At 36.2% G+C, this 23,005-nt stretch overlaps 2 pseudogenes; both read left to right on the top strand.

The window, feature by feature from the left end:
* Positions 1-10,180, top strand: part of LOC120504777 — a 31,022-nt pseudogene extending 20,842 nt beyond the window's left edge.
* A 579-nt stretch (positions 10,181-10,759) lies between these two features.
* On the top strand, positions 10,760-19,835 carry LOC120504776 (annotated as a pseudogene).
* The last annotated feature ends 3,170 nt before the right edge of the window (positions 19,836-23,005 follow it).

Raw genomic sequence — 23,005 nt, 5'->3', positions numbered from 1 at the left:
TCTCCTTTTTATTTGGTCTCAGTTATTTATTTGCCTTCTTGCAGATTAAAACAATGGCCAAAGGGATTCTTAAATTGTAAATTTGCGTAAATTGTTAAGGATGGATTAAGAGAGATGTCATTATAAACTGGCATTTGTGGGATCCTTGTCTTTAAATTCATGGCTATTCTAGAATTATATTTTAAGAGTCACTGCCTATGTTGACATTGAAGAGCAGTAGATTTGTAGTGTTTCCAATGTTTAGGTGTCTGCTTTGGAGTACTACAGAAGCACTGATGATGTCCTGGTCCCTGCAAAGAAGTTTTAGCATTGCTATGTGTGAAATACTGTCAAAGGCTGCAAAGGAAGCACTGCCTCACTTACCCTGCTGGAGCTCTATGAAGCACTCCTAAAACTGGGATTCACCAAGTCTGTGGGTATTTGAACATATCTTGATGTTTTCTATGATCTGACAAATCTTTCTGATTTAGGATTGGTTAAATTTAGGAGGTTTTAGGTATTAAGTACTTAAGTTGAAAAATCCTGCCAAATTTAAATCCCTCCTTTTCTTTTCTCTTCTTTTCTTTTCTTTTCTTTTCTTTTCTTTTCTTTTCTTTTCTTTTCTTTTCTTTTCTTTTCTTTTCTTTTCTTTTCTTTTCTTTTCTTTTCTTTTTTCTTTTTTCTTTTCTTCTCTCTCTTCTCTTCTCTTCTCTTCTCTTCCTTTCTTCTGAGTATCTTAAACATTTATGTGACTATCTGAATCAATATCAGTTCTTCTCCTCACCTTCTTGTTAACCATTGTTTCACAGATTTATTTTTTTGTGTGTGTGTGTATGATGCACTGTCATTTGGTCTTGGTATAATTGAGAGGAACATGTCCAATGCCAAAAAATATCTATTTAAGCAATGATTAATCATTAATGCATGATATCAAATAACTTCGTTCAATGTTATATGTCCTAATGTAATGTCTTCCAGATATATCCTAGTTTAATCTCTCATTGATTCGAAAGGAATTTATCTAGTTCTATAAATCACAGCTCATGTTCTGCATATGCTGTTCATTCTAGAAATAACATGGCATAAAATCCTCTTCTTATTCCCAGTGATTAATTTTTCAACCATTAATCAAACTGTTTGTTTCGGAGTTTCTCCTGCCAAGGTCACTTGTTGCTATTTTGGACTTGAGCAAAGCAGGCATTTATTTTAAAAATACAGATAAGGTCCTTGGTTAATATCAATTCCATCACAGAGGTTATGTACATTTATAGAAAAGGAAGTTTTTCCAGATGGTTACAGTAATGAGAATACGTCTGGGAAAAACAAAGAGTAAATTAGCAAAACTGAAGTCCAAGAAAGGAGTCTGCAACTGGACAAAATAAGGATAAACATAAATGATAAACTTTTAACTAAATACATATGAATCCAGACATCATCATTTGACAATTTTTTGATGGATTGATGGCACAATGCTGAAATAGACATAGTCCTTGTATCAAATAAAATAATGATATTTTTAAATGTAACTTTTCAGGTTGAAATAGCCTGTACAAAGTCTACAGGTTCAGGATTATATTTTTTTTTAAATAGCCATTTTGTAGCCTTCAGTTAACTTCCTCAAAATGTTTCTAGAAAACACAGACAGTTAGGTGAGATCTCCGGCTAGAAAGACAGAGTACCACTACTGATAGAATTGAAAGAGAAGGGCAGGAGAACTCTTCCAAGGGCCAAATTTTAATGATAGAAAAATAAGTGGGAATTTGTTTGAAGTTAAAGTCTGGCTGAAAGGTATCAGCATATAAAGTTCTTCACCAATTTTGTTTCAATAAACATTCTGAGTTAAGCAGAAGTAGTCCATAGACATTTCAGCAACATTTCAGTACAAGCAGTCAGCTCCTGTGAGTACTATAATGCACATATGAGCTACAAGGTGTGCAGTCAAAGGAATGGTTTGCAGTCAGTCATTTTATCCGTAATTATAAGTAAGTTAAAATAATCCATAATTAGAAGTTAAAATAGAGGAAGAAAGAAATTAAGTAAATAACAGAATTAGGATCTTTATAAAGTTCAATTGTTACACAGCTGGAGACTGCAATACAGTACAGATGTATACACAGACAGTGGGTATGGAGCAGGCAGTTTCATCTTCAGCATTTTAGTGTTTAAATATTAACCATGCCATATCTTTTTTTTTCCTTTGTTTTCCCCCTCAGGTTGACAAGCTACTTTCTCTGAAACACCTTACCTATCTATAAGGCAGAACAAGGAGATAAATATGTTTATTTAACAGATTAACATTAACAGATTAAATGTTTTCCCTCCTGTAACCTAGGGTTCCAGGAACATTTTTTTCTTAGAACAAGAACCAAAATACAAATTTAGGGTAAACCTTATCTTTTAGTAAAACAAACACCCATATTTTGCCCACAAAATCAGAAATAAAGGCATGCAGAAATCAGAGAGCTTCAGCAACAGAGTGGGTATGATACCTGGAGACCTTCAGGAGAAAATGGGAATATAGTATACTTCAGTATGAGCACATGAGCAAAACCGACTATGTGAATTATGACATTGCTTGAGTCACTTACTTGAGGAAGTAGATACTGAGTCAAAACTTGAAATTGTTCTTGTTTCGTACTTTTAAAGTACTACCTGACATGACAGAAATGCAACTTTTCTATCCAATGTTCAGCATTATCAACCTGACCCCAATGACTATCTGATTAAGACACATGCAATTATTAACGTTTATCCACTTCCATAAACCTCTCTGTGTGACTTTTAATGGATTCTACATCATGTTGAGATACATTTAATCAGAAATGTAATGTATGAGTAGCTTTGATTGTAGTGAAAGTTAGAATAGGTATTTTTTGTTTTAAATTTGAACAAATGTTTACATCACTCTAAATTGACAGTGTTCTTGTATCACCACTACAGAGAAATATCTAATCTATCTTCTGCTGCATTAAATTGTTGTTCTTGATAACAATGACAGTACAGTTCACATAAAAACTTCATAGCTCATAAACAGTATCCAGAAGTTTTGCACTATAAGCTAAATTTTGTGGTCATGATGAATCCAGCACCTGAATTAGAGGCCTCATTCACGAACCAGTTAAAGCACACATATTATTGAATATTTGGCAATTTATTTACAAATATTTTTTTCTAATTTTCCCCTAGAAATGAGGTGTAAAATGGTACTGCAACAGAGTTTTTTTTAATTTCTCAAATAGCTTCAACTGGTCTTATGTGACTATTGTCTGGTATAATATTACTCAATTACCACCACGACATTTTCTCTATAGAATGCCACACACATGTTGATGTTCTTATGAAAAATGATTAGTTGTTAGTAAAAACAACTGTTTTATTAAAGAAAAAGAAACTCCTATAAAAGGAGTTTGGAGGCTGAAGTGAGACTTAAAAGTCAACTAAGATAACCACAATGTCTCAGGTTGGTTGAATAATTTTGTGAGTTTGAGGCAAAAGTGTGTTTTAATAAGTGCAGTGCAGGTGTTTCTTATGCACTTTTCTTGAACGGCTCTTCAATAATGATTGAATACATGCTATAATAAAGGAGCTTGTACATGGATCTAATACATTTTATTTTATTGCACTCCACTTTATCTCAACCAATTGCCATTCTACTTTATCACAAATGATGAAACTTTTTCTGCCTGTAAGCATGATAAAATAATTTCAGTGTTTCAAAGTGATAGTTAAGGAGTTCTAAGATACATAGATATGTTTTCTATACAGATAGGTTTTCTTTGTCTGGTTCTAGTTAATAGACAAATAATGATCTCTCACTGGTTGGATTACAGTGCATTGCAACAGTATAACCAGACTGCAATGTCAGCCCTGTGCAGAAGGGATGCCCTACTGAAGGCTAATAACTTTATCTCAAGCAGTGCTCCACACTTTATCCAGACAAGATATTCTTCCTGTAAAATATTGCCTCCTTCAGAATTTGCTTTTCTGCCCCCCTCTCCTTTTTTCCCATTCCCATTTCTGTTTGGAAGATTTTTATTTCCTAGAATTTGAGGAGAGCTCTAGATGATTTTCAGACTCACTCAAACTCTTTCTACCTAACTGCAAACGAAAATTGCACCTTTCTTCTCTACATGGTCTTCCCACAGAGGCAATTTTTATGTGTGACATTGTTTTCTTCAGTCAAACCATCAATGTGATACTCCTTAAAAATCTTCTTTGACATCACATTCAGTTTTAAGATTAGTACGGTCATAAATGAGGATATCAATTCATTTCCCTTCTCTTTTTTTTTTTTTTTTTTTTTGAGTCACTTTGGATCACTCATTTTTATTCTTCTTTGGAGGCCTTATTCCCCTCATGTTATCCACTCATAAACAGATTAAATGGCATAGCAGCAGACATCAAATAACAGAGGTGGGACTAGCACAGAGTTCTGGCTACCTCACACCAGCTACCCTGAGTACCAGAGGCAGCTAACCACAATAAACTAGAAATCTTCAAGTTTAATTTGCTCTTCTTCTCAGTCTTCATGAAATCCTGGATTGTTATCATTATTAACTAAGCTTTTTTAAAATTAACTCAGATATTTCTATGTTATATTTCAGTCACTTATGGGCGACTGAGTGAAAATATAGTCTCAGCGCAGGCAATGTGTATTTGTTTTAGTTTTACCATAATTCATTTTATTGCAATATTTCCTTAAATTATTCAAGACATTTGTATACTTCTGCTTCTTTTGTTTTCACTAGCTAATAAATAATTTGCTTCTAGGTGCTAATGATAGCCAGGGATCTCAGTAGAGATAAAGCTATGCCCAAATAAGTAAGATGAAAATTCGTAAATTACATTCTTCTTCTTGTTTCTTGTGATAGGAAGGTAAGAACATAATATTTGTAGATTAACTGGCAGAAATTCCAATAAATTCTACTTGCATATGAAACCTGTCTTTGTTTAAAGTAAAACTGAAACACCTTTCTGTTAAATTTCTTCAACTTAAAAAAATTATGTCATATAATTTCACTCTTGGTCCTCTTTAGCTCTCATTCAGACATTTTCAGCAGTTTATTACTAGTATATTCTAGTACTAAATGTAACAAACTGGAAGATCCCAAGGATATTTCAATGGTGTATTATAGACATTAAATACACAAATGTTATATTAAGGGTTACGTTTTAGTTTTGCATTATTGTCATATCCCAAAGAAGGGGAGAAGGGACAAGGGAGAAATAAAATTTCCCAAAATTTATATTTAGCGATTGAAACATATGTGAATTTCTTAACAGCTTCGCTTATTTTTTTCTTTTCCACATGAATATTTACAGCCGGCAAGGAAAGAAAACAGGGGTACCAACATACCATAAGCACATCTATCACATTAAATTTTGGCCCAAGTAGAATGTAGACGCTCCAAGTAGTTTGAAAGACTATTCTAGCAAGACTTCCAGCTCAGTATTTTTGGTCCCAATGTACTCACATGAATATCCTACAATTTGTCTGTCAGTGAGCACTGCTAAAGTGCTTGAACAGTTGAATTTAGTCACCACCATATTAACCCTAGCTCTCTGTGGCAGCACTTTTCAGTGTGTTTGCTTTCTGTTACAATGGACAAGAGAAACCTACTTACAAAAAAAAAAAAAATAAAAGCTTGTATAACATTGAGGATAAGGTGAAGCCTCTGGATATAAAATATGACATTTACTAGGAATAACTTACTTCTTAGTAACAGCTTTTACAGTATAGGACAAGTTATATTTACAAAGCACCTCACCTTAAACATGGAAATAATTTTTATGAGGTCTCTTTCACATTGTGAATTTTAGATTACTTTTGATATCCAGTTTATGAAAACAAATGTTTGACTTTTCCTTTCCCCTTTGTAGTGTCAAGAAATTTTGCTGTCCTAGGACACACCAGATGAGTTCTCTGCAGTGGATCTGACTCCAAAGAAAATTTAATAAAGCTGTAAATGCAGTTGTCAGTAATGCTGGGCAGGACCAATCAAACTAACAGATTCTCATTCTGAGCAATAGAAAGCAAGTAAAATTCTACAGGGTACATGAAGGAATGAGATAATTTTGACTGACATAAAATTTATGCTGCATGTTTCTGATTTGTTGTCTAACCCCTCAAATATATTTACTTTCCCCAAGAGTTATATTTTCTTTGTGAGGTTTAATTCCATCAGAACAGGGCTGCCTTTTACCACAAGTACACTCTTGCCTATGTTAGGAGAAGCAAAAATAATGCCTTTAGATGAAAATGCAGTCTTGTACCAGTAGTTTCATTTCCAAACCCTGCCTGTGCAGATGTCCACAAAAGCAGGCTGCCTGTTCATGAGCTTTCCTCTCCTCTGTGCTGCTGAGGGGGCAGAGGTAGTGCTGGCAGCTCAGGGCTCTGTGGCTACTTGTGAACAACCAGGACAGATGGACAGATGGCAGCCAAGGAGCTCACTTCCCTGTGCATCATTGCCTGTCAGCTAGCAACGAGCTTGCTGGTTACTGTCTTGCAAATAAAATCAGTAATCAATATTTGAAAACTTAGAAAGATCTCTATTTCTGCCCTAAAGCTGGAGATTTCTTTCCCAAGAAAGGATGGCACACCAACAGCTGGTTCTGTATAAATGAGTGGATAAAGCAGCAGATACAGAAACAAGCAGCTGTCAGCTGCATTGCTCTAAAGCTGACATGCTTTTGTCAAAACAGAGGGCTATTCTGCTAGGGGCTGATATGTTTGAGCGTGTTTGTACTTCATTGTGTCAGTCCTTTTGTTCCCTCAACTTTGCTTTGGATTACCGAATGTGAGAAATAGTGAATCAATTCCCTATTTGACTATGATCAAATTAAAGGAAAGAAAGGAAAGTAGGTGGAAAAAAAGGAACAGACAGGCTGAGACTGGCAAAGATATCACGGTTGTTACTCTTGGAAGTAGCAATTCCTTCAGCCTTAAAGGACAGAGAGTTCTAGTCTCCCTCAGTTTGAACAACAGTATTTGAACCTACTGCTTTAAAGGGAATAAATATTCCACAATGGAGAAGGGGAGTTCACATCTCATATTCTTCAATTTCTCACATCCTATGTAAGAGTATGTAAAGCTTGAGGAGGAGGAGATTGATAAAACCGCCTTAATAGTGGGAATAGGGCTCTGCTGAAGTACTACATGGATTTTAGATATGTCCAGAGTTTCAGCATATTATGTATTGTAAATTACAGTGCAATCACAGTACATTGTCTTGTACAATATTTTATGTTGGGAGTAAATATTCAACTTTCCATCATTCAGAAAAATTGATTTGATTTGATTTTTATTTATATTTTGAATGTACAAATATAGTCAACACTGAGAAAATTATGTTCTTCACAATAAAATTTTATAGAAGCTGACAGAAATTTAGAAAAATTCAAAATTAATGTTTCTTGCCATGTCAGTTATCAAGAACACATTTGTATCTTATACAGGAATTTATGCCATAAATGTGGTCATCACAACATCACAGAAAATTTGGAGGAGAGTATTTCTTATAAGCAGAACTATGATATTCAAGCAGAAAGTACTCATCTCCTGGTTGTTATTAACAATTAATTGATGTGATGTCAGAAAACTGCTTATCAATCTATAAGAAATAGTAGGATATGGGATCTGTCCTGTAAGGCTAAAAAGATACAGGAAAACCAACATTCCCTGGATAATCCAGTCCATAACCATTACAGCATATTTCCTTTGCCTTAATTTCCTGTTGTTATTTTGGTTTCTTTATTAGTAATTTTAGATTAGAAGAGTGAGTGTCACAAGTTTTAGAGACTATCCTGTATAATCTAAAACTTCAGGGTTTTAGATTATACAGGATAGTTTTCCCAGCTCTCTGAACCTTTGTCTGTTCTTGATCCTGGTGAACATTACAGATACCTATCAATTGACTTAACAGCCTGTAAAAAAGATGTGTTTTACATTAAAGAACAAGCTGGAGTAATGAAAAAAAGGCTAAACAGAAGAAGAAATAATTTCCCAGGCAGATAACAACATATGGTGATTTCTACTGGGAAATGCACATAAGGATTCAGAGAATGAGTACTGTATTATGGGGCTTTTAAAATCCAATGGCAGCATCAACATCTCTCAGAAAATGGATGTTGAACTGTATCTCAATGACAGAACAGCAAAATAGAAAACAATGAACAGTGTATGGATAACTTTGAAATAGTACTCACCCTGTCCATCAAACACTCTGAGCACAAAGACTTGCTGGAGAAGGCAAAGAAATGCTGCAAAATGATCAAGAGGTGAAAGGAAGTATTTGAATGGATTTCTCCCACGTGAAATCTAATGATGGACACAACCCCAAGTCCAGTTTAGGGACTACAGATGAAAACATAGTATTGAGCCCCCAGCTCCTGCACATTTTGCTTTGATAGTGGAGGTCATTCTGATGAGTTCCAGCAGCTATGGGGCTGATCTGACTTGGTGCAATCTGAAGCAGAGGCAACTCCACCTCTGCCACTGGCATTAGCAGTAGTAATGAGTGCTCCCCAGTAGCCTGAGTGCTCCTCTTTCTATCCACCATGGCTCTCAATGATATCAAAAAATGGCATAAGAGCTTCCACACCAACTCTGAAATTACACCTTTTTTGAAAGGAAGTGAAAAACATCTTTAGAATAGCATATGCCAGATTTAAAAAGTTGATCTCACTGGAAAACTTATAAAACCTCTTTAAGAGCAATCGTCCCAAATGTGTTTGAGGTGCTATCTAGTGTCCATTTTCTTCTAGTTCACTTGAGGCAAAAAAAGGTCTAATGAAGGCAATTGTTCCAGTGAAAACCACAAGCTTTCCGAAATATTGTGTCTTAGCTTCCAAGTGCAGAAGCAGTGTTTTTTCTTAGTAATTGCAATGTTTATATTCAGCATGTGATACTACAGAGGATCTCAAATGGTCATAAACAGTGACACAACATCTAACTGGAGGCCTGTCACCAGTGGTGGCCCCCAAGGTTCAATACTTGGCCCAGAACTGTTTGACTTTCCCATCAATGGCTTGGATAAAGGGACAGATGACTCCTCAGCAAGTTCACTGGTGACACAAAGCTGGGAGGAATGGGCCAGAGGGCCTTTCAGAGAGATCTTGGCAGGCTGGAGACAGAGGTGGAGAGCAGCTGTCTGAAATTCAACAAAGGCAGATGCAGCATCCTGCACCTGGGGAAGAATAACCCTATGAACCAGCACAGCCTGGGGACTGATCCATTGGAAAGCAGCTCTGCAGAGAAGGATCTGGCAGTCCGGGTGTACAGCAAGCCATCCATGAGCCAGCAGACTATCCTGGGGGCCAAGGAGGCCAAAGGCATCCAGGGGTGCATTAGGAAGAGCATTGCCAGCAGGTCAATGGAGGTGATCCTGCCCCTCTGCTCAGCCCTGGTGAGGCCTCACCTGGAGTGCTGTGTCCAATCTGGACTCCCCAGTACAGGAGCTCCTGAAGCATGTCCAGCAGAGTGCAACAAAGATAATTGAAAAACTCCTATGAGGAAAGGCTGAGTGAGCTGGGCCTGGCAGACAGGGGATTAACTATCTGTAGGGAGGGTGTCAAGAGGATGGCGCCAGACTCTTCTCAGTGGTGATAAGCAATAGGACAAAAGGCAGAAACTGATGCAGAGGTTGTTCCCCCTGAATATGAGGAGGAACTTTGCTGTGCAACTGCCCATGGACTAGGACAGATTGTCTAGAGAGGTTGTAGAGGTTGTAGAGTCTCCCTGACTGGAAATATTCACGAACCATCTGGATGCAACCCTGGGCAATAGTGTCTAGGATGACCCTGCTTGAGCAGGGAGGTTGGACAAGATGACCCACTGTGGTCCTTCCAACCCATTCTGTGATTCTGTGATTCCTGTGCTCTATTAATTCTCAGTTGTAACCACTTAAATACACAAAATATTCCTCCTAAGCAACAAATTAAGATACTAAAAAATCATTAAAACTAAACATCCATGCCTGACTTCTAGTTACTTTCACATAAGAGTTTCACTTAGTTTTATAAAATAGGAATTTACTTGCAATTCTCTATTCTTGTCTCTCTTTTATAGACGATATTTATTTTTCATAGTGCAAGGAACTGCTTGCTTTATTTTCACTTAGGTAATCTGCCATTCCCTGAAAACTGTAGTGTTTGCAGTTATTTGAGTTCTGCTTTGACTTTAATGCTCTTCCAGGTACAGTAACTTCACCTTACCTTCTTTGAGGTAGGAGTCATCTCATTGATTGTCTTGAGTAAAAGGAAATGGCTCATGCATCTTTCGTACATTATAACAAATGTCCTTTTGCATTATAATTGAATGGTGATTGTTGTGTTCAATCAATGAGAAAGGTTAAGGGAGCTTCTCTGCCAGCATTTTTAATGGAGAAGTCGATTAAGATTCAGTTTAATCATTCTGGCTGCTTCAGAATTAAAGCAACAAAGACCATCAATGGCACTATAATTACCAGTCTTTCTGTAAGTTTACACTGCCATTTATGCAGCCATAAATTTTGTTATAATGCACAATGTGACCAGGTTAACTTGCTTTGTTTGTAATGCAAAATATTTCCCTTAATTGCATTGTGGATAAGAAATAGTTGTGATGAAGTATATATAATGCAGCCTAATAGAAAAGAGAAAAAAAGAAAAAAAATAAAATAGAAAAACTAAAACCAGCCACTCTGTAGAGTCTGAGGTGAATCAGCCTGATAGCTTGTGTTAAATAGTTTAAAGTCATGGCCTTAACCTTTGGACACTAGAGACATATTTTACTTCATTGAACATGGAGACTAGCATCACTCCCAGGTGAGTAAAAAGGGTCAAATATATTATTCTAATCCCTGTTCCAAACAGAGAAAAGGTCATTATACACTACCTATTGCATGCTGCCAAAGAGTGAAAAATTCACATTGGGGACATGGGTGCAAATCTATTTTAGACATGGCCTTTAAAATGTTACTGAAATGAATGATTATGTGGTTTTGAACAAGGGAAAAAAAATCTTGAAATTGATCTCGTTTATTAATTAGTTTGAGCTTATAAAGGTCTTACTATAAATAGCTGGAAGACCAGAAGAAATTGCTCATTTCAAAAGAGAGTGAGGCCATTAAAAAATGTTTTCTTGTAAAATTAATACCTATAGGTATGGTTATCCATTAAAAAAATTATTCTGAATATAGGACGACAGGAGATCTTGATTTTCCAGCTCTTCCGGTAAATTAGAGACACAGGACACAGGATACTTTTGCTACCTTTTTTTCCTTCTTTTTTATTTGTTTCTCTTTTTCTCCATAGGAATTTCATTCAAAACCGTTGAGGTCTTTTTTTCTCCACAGAGAGGGACAAGTTTTGACCAAAATTCTCAGAAACTCAGAAGCATGCTTTCTCCATGCAGAAGCACAATTTCCAGAGCTCATGGAATCATAGAATGGTTTGGGTTGGAAGGGACTTTAAAGATCATCTAGTTCCAGTTCTCTGCCTTTGGCAAGAACAACTTCCACTAGACCAGGCTGCTCAAAGACTCATCCAACCTGGTCTTGATGGGTCCATACATAATAGAGAAAAATAAATATTCCTCCTATGTGTATGTGTATGTAGAAGCTTTTTTTCCCCCTGCAAACTCATATTTTATTGAAAGCTCTACTTCCAGATGAGATAATTAAATTTTTATTTCATATTATCTAGCAAAATGATTTGTAAAGTTGCAGGAAGACCAGAAACAGTTAAGTTAGTTCCGTATCGGAATCACCTGGATTCAGCCTCAAAGGTCAGTTTTAGAGAAATGAACAGTGGCTCATGTAAAAGGAAAAATTCCTGCATGGTGGGTCAAAAAACATACTGTTGTAATTTTTTCATATCCACTTTTATAACTCTTTATTTCTATTAATAGCATATTTTATACCTTGTAGACATGCATTTTAACTAAAGATGAATTGTATTGTGTCCATAGCTTGAAGGTTGCTGTTGTCCTACAAGAGCTTTTTCTTTCTTTTCAGCAGATCATAGACTAGTTATAGAGGATCATCTGACTAACAGCAGTTACCAAATGATAATTAAAACAAATTAAATTACCATATCACACAAAAATTATTCAGTGCACAACTCCTGAGCTTGCTACTTCCTGCATAATTTCGTATTCTTGGAAAGCTGGGCTTGAAGGTGTAATCAAAGATATTGATATATACAAATCTGGACCTCCTACTGGCTGTAAGACTTCACGTACACATGGTAGTAAGGTACTGTTCTTTAATGTATTCCTATATGAAGCCAGCTCTTTCTGTTGCAGGAAATTATGAAAACCACTAAAGAAGACAATTTAAAAATCTAATTCCTTAAATCTGTCTCCAAAGAGCTAAAGACAAACATGTAAATCAGCTGTTTATGAAACATTCATGTTTGAATTTAAAAGGCATATCAGTATACTGTGAGCACCACTGATACTAAGTCAGAAGCTTAATCCTCTAAAGAAAACAAAACTCATACAGTGCGTAGGCAGCCTGGCACGGTTCCTCCAGATTTCATACATGAGAATTAGGGTGCGGAGGCTATACTTAATTTAAAAATAAGATTGACTAATCTATTTGAGTGCTTACTGCCTTGTAAGCAGAGAAAAGAGTTGCGTGCCAGAATGGAAATCATATGGGCCGGGAATTCCCCTTCTGTTGACCACAGAAGGTATAGGCATAATCCATCAAGAACAGAATGCGTGCCATACTTTGTTCATTAGCATTTAAAGAGGCTGTTTGGCATCAGACAACAAATACAATTCTTGCAAGAACTTGGCAGCGGACTGTTTGTCAGTTAATGACAATCCACAGCTTTTTCAAGGAAATACTAAATGTTCCCAGGGTTATTTCTGAATTCTTTTCAGCATTAAGCCTGAAGTGGGGCTAACACATTTGTATAGCAGTGACCAACTTCCAAGAGAAAACATCAGTTCTGAACCTGAAATTGAAACAGATTTGTTGGCAACACATCAACAAATTGTGATGGAATTACAGGATGTGTGATATCACATATCTTGTCTTTACATTTATGCATTTCCTAAAATACACCAGTGTGTTTAGCATCTCCATAGGCTACAGCTTTGAAAATTAGGCATGTGATTTAGGACTTTGGTATCAATACAGAGGGTGTGATAAAATACAATGAGAAAAAAAATAATTTTAAAAGCCCCAAGGTTTTTTTGGCATACACTTAATTATCAGAGGGGCTGAGGGGTGTTGTTAATTGATCTATCCATCTTTTCTCTCTTTCTCTCTTTTTTTGGTCATAGTTTAGAACAAATTACCAAGCCCAAATGTAGATCTGATCCACAGCTCTGATGCTACAAGTTACATTGTCTTGCAAATGCTGCAGATTTTATTCTGTCCTTCTATTGTAAAGGCAGAAACTATTTGCTGTCTCAGGAGGAAGATTTTTGTCTTTAACAATCCGTGCAACAAAGCTGCAAGTTACTGCTACTTTTGCTTTTTTGCTATTTTTTTTTCCTTTTTTGCCTTTTTTTTTGCTTTTCCTCAATTAAAGCAATATATTAAGCAATGAAGTACTCTAGAATCTGAGGGAGTCGATCTTATTCAAGAATTCTTGAATTTCAAGCTTCACTTTTAAAGTTGCAAATAAATTTTAAACTGGAAATGTACTGCTCTTAGTCTTGAAGATACCTCTGATGGAAACCTTCCAGCGAGGCCATCAGTAAATTATGTTTATATACACTTGAAAATACTTTCACATTGAAGAAGTCCTGGGAAAAAAGTCTGAGGGTAAATGAGTTTACATCAGCAAACTTTTCTTTCACAAGTTTCATTTACCCTGAAAATGAGTTAATAAGTGCACAATTGGATCCTATATCCCAAGAATTGCATTGCTGAAGAGGGGTGAGAGCAGATCATTCCTGAATTAAATGACTCTATGATTTTCTACAATATAAATATGGGTTACTAACACTTCAGGAAGCATGTTAACAGTGAGAAAAGAAAATATGATAATCAGAGATTCTATATTACCTTGTAGCTGATCTGCTTCATGCAGAGAACAGCAGAAAAGAAAAGGTAGTATTTTTACATGCTGGAAGTTGGAATACAACTGACTAAGGATCATTACAATATACATCAACATTCAGATGACTGGCATACCATAAACCACTCTCCTGGTTTCTGCTGATGGTGTAATTGTGTTAGTCACATTTAGTTAACACATGCTACAGTCACACTTTAATCTGCTATAAGAGAGGTATCCTGTGGCCAGCCCCATTGCAAGGGCTGTAGGACAGGATGATCCAACTGAGAAGTCAGAATTCCCATCAGCTCACATGAAAAGGAGTACAAGGACTATACAGACAGAGAGAAACAAAGAATTTATTATTCTGCAGAGCAGAATTTATCTTCATAAAATATATAGAAGGATAATCTACTATGTGTAAATCAGAACCAAAGAAAAAATATTAAAGCAAATTAATTTATACAGTCAGAATGGCTGGAATTCAGCCAGCTAAACTTCAAATCTCTGACCTTGTCCTAACTTCTTTATAGTGAATGGAAAACTAGAGTACAGTTCAACCAAACACAGAACCAAACACAAAGTCTCCTTTGGAATAAGATGTTCTGCTGTATCGCTCTCCACTGACTATAAAGAGCCTACAATCATTAGCTTAGCTCTACACACACCTCTCACATCCACACTTGGTTGGATCCAGTCCTCAGACTGGAAGAGAATATGGAGCAATCTCCACATGCAAGAGCTGCTTTTCAGCAACATTTTTTTACTACAATGTGTTTTCTGGATAAGGCCTCAGTCTTAAGCAGCATTTTAGGCTCTGGGATGTGCAGTATGGAATTTGAGAATCAAAAGGGAAAGGTCTGGAAGAGGTATAAATCCTTTACATGTTGGCTGCCAGAAAATACAACAGTGTTAATTTATGTTGTTATGGAATTAATAAAGTTCTACATTTTGGTATACATCCTTTTTGGCCACTTCAATTCACAATATAATCATTATTTCATGTTAATAAGAGTCTGAACCTGTGCATGCCAAGGTAAGAATAGAAGTATATTATGCAGAATGATTGGCAATCATAGGCTGAGGTAGACTGATCATCCAATTAAATCATAGAATATTAAAAAGGTCAAAGTAATATAGACCTAGCCTAATTAATAGACAATGAGATAAAATTCTAATTCTCATTTTTCAGTATAGTCCAGTCCTGAAAACAAAGTACCTACTTTATTTATGGAAGTAGTTCCTTTGAATCAGGGTACTTCATAAAGGCATGTGGCTCCTTGTCTATGAATTGCCTTGCACGATCAGTGTCTAAGACTTTAGTTCTTCTATACTGTTCAGGGAGTTTCACTAGAATACTTAATTTTTTTCATTCCTTATCTGCATTTTATAAGGAAGCTCATATAATCCTTTTTGTCTTCATGAACAGTAGATAAAGATTCAACCCTTTAAAACTTCATTAATATGTTGTCCTAATGATATCAAAGGTATAGTATAATTCAAACGTCAGTTCTGTGTCTGTCTTCCGTGGTTTATGTGGATTTCTATTAATATTTAATTTGGTTCATTACCTTATTTATTGTGTGTTAGTTAAAGGAATTCGAAGATGGAGGTGCTGTGTTAACATAAAAGTCTCCTCACACTGAAGCAGGAACCAAATATGATGCATGCACAATAATGCTGGGACTTTGTTTATAATAAACATTTTAAATGACTGACTTTTTCTCTACTAATACTCTAAGTAGGATGATCTATGAGATTTCTAATTTATTCTTGTTTAAAATTTAACCATGCTTTTTTAAAGCATATCAATTTTGTTAATACCATGTAATTAAAACATGTCAGTGCACAGCAAGTTTTAGTCTAAATTAATGACTATGAGAATTATTTTAATTAAATAACCAATTATAGAAAAATCGCAAGCATGAGAGCTGACATTTAAATGAATTTCATTTAAATTGCTTCTTAACATTGTCCCATCTAGGACACTAATGCAAAATGAACTATTGTATCAACATAGATTATCACTATTTTTGTATGCACATAATGTATTCATATTCAATCACTGGAACAGAGCTGAATATTTTGTATTGATCTGAAATGTCTATGAACAAAATACAACAGAATAAGCTGAAGTAGAAACAAAAATCCCCTGAAGTACTGTGACACAGTACAGCTGTGTTTCTCATTTGCACAAATATGTTTTCATATTTCAGTTTTTTGTTCACTTATAAAGTCTGTTTTCCATTTAATGTCGGGTGAATTTCTAAAACTGCTGAGTTTTCAAGTGACTTTTAAAATTCTATCTCTCTGAAATACACATGAAAAATCATGATGGGCTGGATATTCAGTTTTCATTTTGAATTTTAAAAAGATCTGTTAAAAACATTTGCTGGAATATTCTTTCTCAGTTTTAACTGGAAAGGATAGCCTACATAGTTAACTAAATTACTCTTCTGCACTGCACAAATTGTTACTGCATTTGTCTAACAATCACACTCAATTTAATCAGATGCATGGTGTAAACTGTGCCAGGAAGCTCCTGAAATTATATTTAAAAGTGAGTAACAGTGTAATACATTGCAAAATTATTTTTCTCTACTGTAGCTTTAAAGATGTCACAGGAAAAGAGGGGAAAAAGGAATCCTGCATTTTTGTTCATTGATTAACCAGTAATGTTATGTATAAATAATGTATCTGACAGTATGGCAGCCCACTTGGGACTTTGTGCCATTTACTACAAAATAGGATGCAACATGCAACTGAGCAGCAAGAACAAATTAAACATCTTTCCTCAGTAACTTCAGCATTTTTATTAGGTGAGAAGAAAAACAGATGTAGATATTTCAACAATATGAACCTTAATCTGAGTAGAGACACAATATAATACTGAACATTCTGAAAAATGTTTAACCTGTGTAAGAGATATGTTGTTTTGATCTCTTAATATTTGTGGAAATCCTGTGGAAACCAGTTGATATGGTATAAAAACCAGAATTTTGTTCCAGGGAACTGCAACTGATTAATAGTGAAGTATTATATATAATTTTCTCTTGTTAACTTATAATACAGAGACATCACTGCAGTATGTACTGAAGAATTTGCAAATTATCTTTTAAAAACTACTGTCCTTGTGATGTTCTGGTATTCTAACTCAAATTAAATTAATATATTAAAACTTATTTGTTTTATTGTTACTATTTTTTGTAAAGGAAGAAAAAAGAAATTTTTTTTGGTCTGGCAAAAGTTGACTTTATAATCAGATATTTATCTCCATGTTCATATATGGCCATTTTTCATTATTTTCCACCAAACAAGTACAAAAAAGCCCAAAAAAACACCACAACAAACAACAACAAAAAACTTTATCAAAATAAAAATATTGAACAGAAATGTCATGTAGTTATTACTGAAAACAATGGTATTGGTACTTTTAAATTATTCCAGAGGAGTTAGGTAAGACAAATCTTAATAAAAACCACTGAGATGTCAGCCCAGCTCCCTTTGCCCACTATGGAATTTCCAATCACTGCATTAAATATTGTTAAATGGAACAAGTGAGTATTATTCAACATGATTCAATACCCTAGACCTTGAATTTGTAACTGTTATCACTAAATCACATGATCACTAAATCAAAGTATCTTTCTGTGTATTGAGCTAAATACCCAATTTAGACTCTCGACTCGTTGTCCTTTTTACATACTGCAAAAGCTGCAGCAGTTTATTTCACATCTACCGAATAATTAATCTAATATTCCCTCATACTTAATAGTTACAATGGTTAATGTTTATACCTGAGGTAATTCCCATTGCACAGTGAAGAGGATTATCCACTTGATTAAAAATAAATCTTTTCACCCCTGCACTTGAATCTGTACCTCCCTGGGGAAGCTGACCATAATTTCTCTCTTGCTGTACCTCATTCTACAAGTGATGAGCCCATTTTGCATGGCCAATATTGCATATAACACTGGGCTTTAAACAGGACAGTAATTCAATCAGGTTTGGGGTTTTTTTTTTCCCTCCAGGCTCATCTGGGAGCAAATTCTTGTTACTTGGTTGTTGTTGCTAAAACCTGAAAATCATCATTTATTTCCCAAAGTTGCAGCTTATGAAATGCTGCAGTTGTTTTTATCCCAGAACATGAAATAAGCTCAGCTGGAATGGTAGTAACTGGAGATGTAACAAATGGAAAATAGTTGCCGACAGACTGACATCCAGTCTGAGGTAGGGAGAAATAGGGAATGGGAAAGACAAAAAGGCAGGGACTGAAGGGATAAAGGGCAAAGTTTATCAGGCTGATTTCGGCATCCAAAGGAGATTAGCACCTGAACTGGAGCTCACAATGGGTGACATCCTTACCATCTGAAGAGCCATGCTAAATGCCTCTGTGACTCCTGACCCCAAAGCTGCACAGGTGCCTAAGCAGGCTGGGGAAGTCATTTGTGTGCAAGCAAGCTCCTAATTGCAACTCACCAGCCCTGTAAATTTTCTAATGGTTTGTTGTACCTGGCTGCATATACTTACTTTTTATATTCTGTTCGGTTGCAAATGCTAGGCTATGTCAAATGGACACATGCTTAAAGTGACTCAAAGGAAAGGCAGCTTCATGCTCAACTGATAGGTTGCCTGTGAGTCATATCTGTCTGCTTCAGAAACAATGCTTTGTATGCTTTGACTTTGATTTGTAACTCTTTTCTTTTTTTTTATTACCAGACCCAACAGCTCTGGAGGAGTAAGCTGGATGCTAGTCAATCTCATATGTCATCAGTAAAGTTATTCTATCTCCAAGTTCCCCTCTGGAATGCCAAATGCTTCCCTTATTTGTGCTTTCACAAACCTGCTGGAGACAAGGTGTCTACTCAATTGTAACAATTTGGCCTGAGAAAACTTTATTGTTGACAGTGGTTTTCAGATCCCCATACAGGGTTTTCACTGCTGGCACTTAAAAAGAAAAACATTTTTATGCCTGGTCTGAGTAAAACTTATGCAAATTCAGAGACAGAGCAAACAGAGAATTCTACCATGCATTTTTGCAATACTTCATTTCAGAACTAGTTTCCTCCTCATCAACGGAAGCAGCTCTATAAAAATCAGTCCAGGATGATCATTAGCCACATGATGATACGCAAATCTTTGAGGAAGACTCTGCAGACGGAGCTGGACAGGCTGGATCAATGGGCCCAGATGAACTCTATGAGGTCACAACAACCTCATGCAGCTCTACTGTCTGGGGGCAGAGTGACTGGAGAGCTGTCCGGTAGGAAGGGACCTGGGGGTGTTGGTGGACATTGCTGACAGGAGCCAGTCTGTGCCCAGGTGTCCAAGAGGGCCTGTGGTATCCTGGCCTGTATCAGCAATGGTGTGGCCAGCAGGACTAGGGCAGGGATTGTCCCCCTGTGCTCAGCACTGGTGAGGCCACACCTCAAATCCTGTGACAGTTCTGCAAGAAGGACACTGAGGAGTCCAGAGAAGGTCAATAAAACTGGAGAAGGGTCTGGAACACAAGTCCTATGCATAATGGCTGAGTGAGCTGGGGCTTTTTAGCCTGGAGAAGAGGAGACTTAGGAGTTACTTTATCACTCTCTACCACTGCCTGAAAGGAGGTCAGGGGTCGGTCTCTACTCCCAAGCAAGTAGCTACAGGACAAGTGGAAATTGTATGTAGTTGCATCAGTGGAGGTTCAGGCTGGACATCAGGAGGGATTTCTTCACAGAAAGGTTATTAAACATTGTCATGGACTGCACAGCAAGATGGTGGAGTCATCATCCCTGGAGGTGTTCAAGAAACAGCTGGACATGGCACTAAGTGCCATGGTTTGTTTGATAATGTGGGGATCAATTAAAAGTTGGATTTGATCTCAGCTTTTACAACATAAATAATTCTGCAATTCCGTGATTTGTAATAGGCTTAAGGAAACTTTCTGAAGAGTCTGGTAAGCTTCCTAAAGAGTCTGAAGACAGGTAGGGAACGTGCTGCTGTATTTGCATCAAGGAAATTGTCTTTGCCCAATGAAAGAACAAATCTAGGCATAATGACAGATGAGAAAACATTCATAATGTTCTATTCCAGTATACAATTATGGTAACAAATCAGGGCAGATTTTTTCTTGAATGAAGATTACTTGCTCAGTTTTCTTGCCTAGCTCTGCTAGAAGTCCATACATAATGCAGTGATGGATGCTATGTAAAAGTTCAAGACAGAACACCAGCAGCATTAACTTCTGCGTGGCATTCTTCTACCTAACAGTTTAGACCACACTGAACAGAATTTCTTGTATATATGCAATTTTGCATAAGTGCCACAGGGCGCAATCTTGACAACCTTGATAAGCCCTAAAGGATGTCCCAACTAAATGGTGGGCACCAGTGTTCAGATTCATCTTACAGAGAATGAGAGTGATATGGACAGTTTTACAGCAGTATTTGAACTGTATTTGAGTTTGTGAGGGGAAGGAAAATCATGCCATCTCCTGGTTTATATGCTATTCAGTCAGTTACCTACAGGCTCACTACTAATACATTCACATCTCAACTGTTGTAACTGTTTAGTGTCTAGACTACTCAAACATAGATTTTCAGTCAACTATTGTGGGAGCAATTTCATAATTTCTAAATGACCTGCAGAATAGATTTTAATAAGGATACCCAAAACTAATACAGAGAACTGAAGTGATAATGGAAATACAAAAGATCCCTGTGAAGTTGTCCCTTAGTCAAGGACACTGTGTTTCACAACTAATTTCACTACCTTCAGATTTCTGCCATTGGATCTTTTTTCTCTCTGTTCTCTTTCCTTTTTGGCTGTATTAAGAATCTTTTCTACTTGCAAAAGCCTTCTCTTATAATGAGATACATGTTCATTACATTGAGTATTTCTCTTCAAGGAAAATGAAACAACTTGAGCTCTTTAAGTTTACCATTCTTCAACTTAATCTCCTTTGTAGCTCCTTTGAGAACTTCTCTCAGATTTCTCTTGCAACTGTCAAGTGTGACAGAAAAACTGGGCACAGTATCCCTCTATTACATTTTTTTTTTCAATGTAGCTAAAAGATTCACACTTGCTTCTCAGCACCCTACTTCTGAAATGCTTCAGGATTTCATGCTCAGATGAACCTCATGACATCCTCTATCCTTCAGCTGGAAGCTTCTGCCTCCTGTTCCTGAAACACAGCTGTCTATCATACTCACGATCCTGTTTTGTGTATGGAGTAAAATAAGGCTGCCAATTACTGTCTTCTGGCCCAGGCACAACAATACATCAGCTGCTCCAAGAGTGTAATGAAAATTATATGAGGACTCTCCCGATTAGCTCTCAAATTATCACAATGGAAGGCAGAAATTCACAGAATTGAATAGAATAACTCAAGCTGGAAGAGACCCATAAGGATTAGCAAGTCCAACTCCCCACTCTAACCTCTAATACTTTTTCAGTCACAGGGCACAATTTGTTTTCATTTAAGTGGGACATTTCTGCTCTGTTTCTAGATGGAATAAATTTGTATTCGTCTCTACTAAGCATCATTTGCTCTGTATGAAATTATTATATACTAAATAACTTTAGGGGAGAGCTTATATAATTGCTGTCACTGGTATAGCCTATAGGAAAAGCATATGGTAATAGTTTGTGTTTATCTAAATGTAGAAGAAAATATGCTCTTTTTATTGCTCTCATCTCAGTTAATGGTAAATTATTATTTGTTTATTCATTACTCTTTTATTACTTCATCTTATTTTTGTTGCAAGGAATAAGAATCCTGCCAAAAAGAGTTTAAACAGAGGGACAGACTCTTGTCTACATACTTATTCACCCTAAACAAGAGTATTTGCCTAGCAACTTGAACATGTATTTTGGTCTTATATTAAGACCGTGATAGAAAATAGAAAATAAAGATATTTCAGGAAACCGTATGTTAAAAAAACAATCCTGTAACCTAAATTCATTCCAGGTGACTTGATACTAAGCATGTAGACAAAGAGAAAGAAGTAGTTACTTCCACATGGCAATTCTAACTTTAGATAAGCTGAACTGTTGTATTTACAGAAGCAGAAGAGGAATGTCCTTAGAATTTCTTCTGCTGGTTGAGCTGAATAATTAATGGCAGTTGGCAAAAAATAAGTGGCAACAAAAGTAAGAAGGTAACAGAAGGCATTAAGAAGAAAGCGAGGTCATTATGCTTTCCACATTTGGAAACCATTGGAGTAGGCAATTACAGAGACAGCAAAGGGATTTCAACTTCTAGTCTTTTGACAAACTAAAAAGAAGGATTTGAACAGAAAATGAGTAAGTGAGAAGTTAGTTATATTTTAGGTGTAAGTCCATCTGCTGGCAAGTCCAAAGTCAGCCCAAACGAAATAATGCTTTTGAATCATCACAATTGTGACAGATCACCTTACTTAGCAACAAAAATAAATTAAGCAAAAGATTTGTTGGAATCCAAAAAAACTGAAATCCACAACCCCGGATCATAGGAGATTCAGCAGATGCATTGGGAAACAGCTTTCATGTCTGCTTGTTGTGCACAGCTTCTCAGCACCACATTGACTGTTCCAATCTACTGTCATAATTAAAAAATTTAGATTCTATAATTTAAAAATTAAGGTTATTTAAAAGCAAACTGAAATCTTTTGCAGTTTCATAAAATTATGTGCAGTTATGCTCCTGCAAGGAGCAGGGAGTTGGACCCAGTGATCCTTATTGGTCCTTTTCAACCTGAGATATTCCAAGATCCTATTATTCTATTAATTGCTATTGAAGTTATGCCCATATTTTTCTATTTAGACTACTGGTAGCCTGAAGTTAGGTCTGAGAGTTATACATGATCAGACTGACTTGCTTACTCTTCTAAAGTTTTCCCACATTGTTGCTAAAATCCTTTTGCATGTACTGATTTTAATGTTTATGGACCACTTAAAATAAATTTTATTAATAGTCCTGTAATAATCCTGTATGATTAAGGTAATGAAGTCTATGGAAACAATAAATAAGGTGCCCACAATTCCACAACAAGTGATTAGCTGCCCCTAGC

Source organism: Passer montanus, unplaced genomic scaffold, assembly GCF_014805655.1.
Source record: "Passer montanus isolate IOZ18808 unplaced genomic scaffold, ASM1480565v1 scaffold30, whole genome shotgun sequence".
Classification (NCBI taxonomy): domain Eukaryota; kingdom Metazoa; phylum Chordata; class Aves; order Passeriformes; family Passeridae; genus Passer; species Passer montanus.
Note: the sequence above shows the minus strand (reverse complement) of the source record. Positions and strands in the feature narration are given on the sequence as shown.